Here is a 4582-nt window from a genome sequence, read left to right as displayed (position 1 = left end):
GCCCACCGACTGGCTGATGGACTCCACCAGGGACTGTAGCTGGTCGGTGATACCCTGGAGGAGGAGTTCCTCAGTTGTCTCCAAGGACAGGGCACACAGCTCAGTGATGAACACCCGAGCATGAAGCAGAGTGCCGAGAGACGGAGGAGCCTCGATCCACTCATCGAACAGGAGTTTGTCCAGGCCTGCAAGGATGTCCTGCAGCTGCTCAGGTGTCAGGTCGGTCAGACTGAGCCCTGAAAGGGGGAGGCCACATTTTGACGACAGAATCTCGAGAAGCTCGTCTCTGTCAGGGTTCTTCTCAAACTTATCCAGACGATCTCTCAGGACCGTCCGTTTGGACTGCTGCTCCTCTGATATCTCCTCGCTCTCTTGTTGCTCCTGCTGTTCTTCAGCTTGTCTCTGTGACTCCTCAAGTTTTTGGTTCAGTTCCTTTTCTCTCCTCTCCTCTTCTTGCCTCCTCTCTTCTTCTCGCCTCCTCTCTTCTTCTTGCCTCCTCCTCTCTTCTTCTCGCCTCCTCCTCTCCTCTTCTTGCCTCCTCCTCTCTTCTTCTCGCCTCCTCTCTTCTCGCCTCCTCTCCTCCTCTCGCCTCCTCTCCTCCTCCCTCCTTCTTTCTTCCTCTCTTTGTCTTTCTTCCTGATCTCTCAGTGGCTTATAGAAGCAGTAATGACACTGATACAGCTCGTTGTAGCCAACTGGTCTGTAGTATTCTCCGCCGTTGAAAACATGGACGTTCTGTCCCAGCAGAGTAGTTTGGTACAAATCTGAGAAGCTCTTACATGGATTAAGGACTTTGTGACAGGTGATACACTTCAGCCGGTCGCCCATGTTACACTCTTTTGGTACTTTGTTCCCCATCTTTAATGGGTTTCCTCAGTGGGTCGGCACTGCTCTTCAACTGATGTCCTGAAAGAAAACAAAAGATGATAATGTATGCATGTTACCAAATGCTTTCAGACCTGAAACTGCGCCAGGCTGGGGACATTGGGTGTGAGGTCATTATCTAATGGATGACAGTCAACCGGCACATCTGTGCCATTGAAGCACAGACCCTAGACATCGTATGCACAGAAGGCTCGCCATGCTCTGCTCTGTAGCGCAGGCCGAGTAAGCAGCCCAAATGGAGGTGCAGGTACTTTCCACAATTGAGTACTATTTTCTGATGTGTGCACCCTTGGGAAAAAAAAGAAAAACAAAACAAGACCAACTCCAGTGTGTCCTGAGGCTTCACATTAGAGTACTACTTGTTTTTGGCTTGTTTCCAGTTGTTGGAGGAATTTAGAGTATAATTTAGCTACTGTTTGTGCTCATGAGGATCCCAGTCATGTTTTGGAGGCACCAAAAGTTCTGGTCCACTGGACTCTGGCCCACCTGCTAGAGTGTGGAAGGGTCGTGAGGTCGGTCCCAACTACCTCTCAGACCTCCTGAGCTCATATGAGATTTGGAAATAAAAATTTCCAAAAACAGAAATGCGACACAGGAGTTGGTGAACAGGTCCCCTTATCTGTTCATGACCTTATAACGCCACTCAAAATATTTGTCGGAATCACACAAGGTTGGACGGGCAGGAGTCACTCACCGCAGTCCTGGATGGTCAGCTGTCAATCACAGACACCCAACCAGTCAGTTTTTTATCCAAACCAACGGACAGTCTTCGGTTAACCTCATGACCACTTTTGGACAGTAGGAGAAAGAGGCAGTCCCTGGAGAGGACCCAGGCAGGAGAACATGAAGAGTCAGCTCAACGTGGACATGAAGTTGAGGTGTGCGGATTTAATTCATCTATGACAGGGGTGTCAAACTCATTTCTCATGGCGGCCACATACGGCCTAGGTAGATGTCAAGTGGGCCGGACCATTAAAATAATAGCATACTCAGCAATAAATAACCAAAATATCATGTCTTTCCTCTGTTTTGGTGTAAAGAAGTACAAGAACATTAGGAAAATGTTGGAATTTAATGAACAATCCTTTTACAAAACATTTCATGAAACACCTCATATTTCCTTAGACAAAAGTGAAATTTACTTTTATCATTCACATGTTTGCATTGCAATCATGTGATCATGAGATCCCACTGATCTTACAAAGGCACAAAACTTTAACAAGTAATTGGTATTGAAAAATATAGTAATGCACCTTAAGATTAAATGAGACTTATAAAGAAAGGGATTTTTAAACCATTTACACATGTGAATATAAAATCTAAATTGAATCCCTGCCTACACCCTACAAACTAAAAAGAGTGCTATTAAATGTGCAAGGAAGAAAGTATTTACCCGTCCTGTAAATGTGTAAACTTCATCCATAAAACATGCAAACACATACTGAAAACGCATGGAGTTGCATGAACAGTAGAATTCCACCATACTCTTTAGTAGTGAAGCTGGTGACTAAAATTAAATTGCACATTTTCGCTAGCAATTAGCCAGCTGACTTTTACCGCTGCTTCGCTGATTTCTCTGCTGTGGGTGAAAGTGGACGCTGTTTCCTCAGACACGCCAGCGATTGGTTGATCTTATCTCTTCTCAGTTTCTTTGCAAGCTGTCATATTTTTCGCTCTGATGAGTCTCGTAGCGGCGCCGTATATTATATTCTTTAAATACCGAAACTTGTTGCAAACACGCCACAAAGGTGCGTCTCCGTAAATAAATATGACACTCTTTAACTACTTTTCTCTGTTTTGATAACGACATTTTGGCTAATGAGGGAGTAGCGGGGAGGTCGAGGAACAGGGTAGAAACAAGGTCATAACAAGCAGCAGGTGGTGCATTGATAACGTCTGAGATTGTCGTCACCTCTGACCCAAATAGTGCGCACCCTAGCGGAAAATTCTCAAATTGCATTTAATCAAAAAAATTAAATCCTTGTCTTTTATGCATTTTTTCACTTTCAAATTATCCTGCGGGCCTGGTTGAACCCCCTTGCGGGCCGGTTCGAAAGGCACCTTGTGTTTGGTCAGCTGAGACTTCAGCAGTTGTCCCTGCGGACATTTGGATGCAGAAATAACATAACAGGGTGCAAATATAAAACATCAACCTACCTGCTGCTGATTTAGTGGAGTGGCCCGGCACCGGCTTGAGGAGAGGAACCAATCACTTGCATGTCATGTCACAGGAAGCCAGTTTTCACATCAAAACAAACACGGGTTGAGTTCTACCTTGGCCAGTGTGGGTTTTTTGTCCTTGAGCCAATGCTGTGATGGTTCTGAAGGTTCTGTCCCCTTCTGCTCCAGGAGGAACCGCAGAGCCTCAGAGCATGCTGTCTGAAGTTTCTACCTAAAAGGTGAGCATACCTGCCTGCTCTCGCCTGTCGGCAGCCTAATAACATCCGTCTTGGCGCCTGGATGCCTCTGACCTCAGGCTACCTTCCTCCTGCTTCACCTTGTGTATCAGCAGTGCTCGGATGCCATCAGCTCCTGATTCCCATTTAGAGATCGTCTGATAATCTGTGCAAGGAAGAGGTGGCGCCAGGAGTCTTGTGTCCTCTCTGGTATTTATACTCCGATAAGGAACTCGAGTAGCAGGGCTGATCCTTTATAGGCAAATTCCTCCTTGCAGTCCAGGAACAAAAAAACTGCTGTTTTTCTTCCCAAATAAAAAAGCATGGGGGCCAATCATCATCTCCCCATGTCCACATTTGGAGTTTGCTCCAAAACAAGTTAGAATCTTCGCCTCTGTCTGGTCTCTGGTCAGGAGCTCTACAGGGTCCACCAGTGGAAAAAATAACCAAAAAGTTGGGTTTCGTCAGGCCCGACGTTTCGTGCCAGGGGTTTCGACTCCTCATTCCAAAAGTAAATAACTGAAACTGAAAAGCACGAACTCTGCGGGTAGAACATCCAGGACAGTTTCCCAAGTTCCTGTAAGAAAGGAATTCTGATAGGCAGAACTTGGGGCGGGACTCTGGGACAGATATTCCACCAGCCTTGTCACTGCTTCATTAAGCAAAACTAGTCTGTCAGGATGCTGCTGTCACCCGGACCAGCCCCTCCTGGTGCCACCTAGAGTTCAGCAGTACACAGTTCATATTCTGTTCAAACCCACATAAGTGGTTCACCTGGTTTCTCACCTATTTTTTTTGGACATTTTCCCTGGGATTTCTCACTGAGTTCCTTCCTTCTTCCTGAACATGTTAACATCTGACTGATGATCCGGACAGTTGAACTCCTTTGTCGAATGGCAGAGAGATGTTCCCTTCCTTTTAACAGTGTTTTGACAAGCACTTTGCGATGCAGCAAATCACAAAATTGTTTGTCATCATGGAGATCTGGAGCTGCTCTGCAGCCGGTTAGGTCCTCCAGCCGGAGGTGCCAAATTCCAACTCACAACCTGGCCTGGTCGTTGCAGTGAGGAAATGTCAGACTTTTATTTCCCCTTAATCCCTTATACATCACTGACCCCTTGTTGATTGATTTATCTATTCATTTTTCAGGAATAAATAATAGTTAAGCCTTGACACATTCAAGAGGGTTCAATTAAAAAGAAAGACAGGAATGACATATAAATTATGATTGTAGTGTTAAACTGTGGTGGATAAGTTGGGCTGACTGCAGACTCCCGCAGGCCATATGAGACCAGGAACTA

The 4582-nt window shown here is 45.8% G+C and overlaps 1 long non-coding RNA gene across 1 annotated transcript; it reads right to left on the bottom strand.

Annotated features, from left to right (window-relative positions):
* Window positions 1–828: 828 nt before the first annotated feature.
* On the bottom strand, window positions 829–3481 carry LOC147237093 (uncharacterized). Its single transcript, XR_015104224.1, has 3 exons — window positions 3043–3481; window positions 1580–1703; window positions 829–906 (listed from the first exon to the last, which is right to left on the bottom strand). It is a non-coding gene; the product is annotated as an uncharacterized LOC147237093 (long non-coding RNA).
* Window positions 3482–4582: the final 1101 nt, after the last annotated feature.

The sequence above is a fragment of the Fistularia commersonii genome, chromosome 1 (genome assembly GCF_037954325.1).
Source record: "Fistularia commersonii isolate RoL2024-O1a breed Wild chromosome 1, RoL_Fcom_v1.0, whole genome shotgun sequence".
Taxonomy (NCBI): Eukaryota; Metazoa; Chordata; class Actinopteri; order Syngnathiformes; family Fistulariidae; genus Fistularia; species Fistularia commersonii.
The sequence above is the reverse complement of the archived record's forward strand: the minus strand, read 5'-3'. Positions and strand labels throughout refer to the sequence as shown.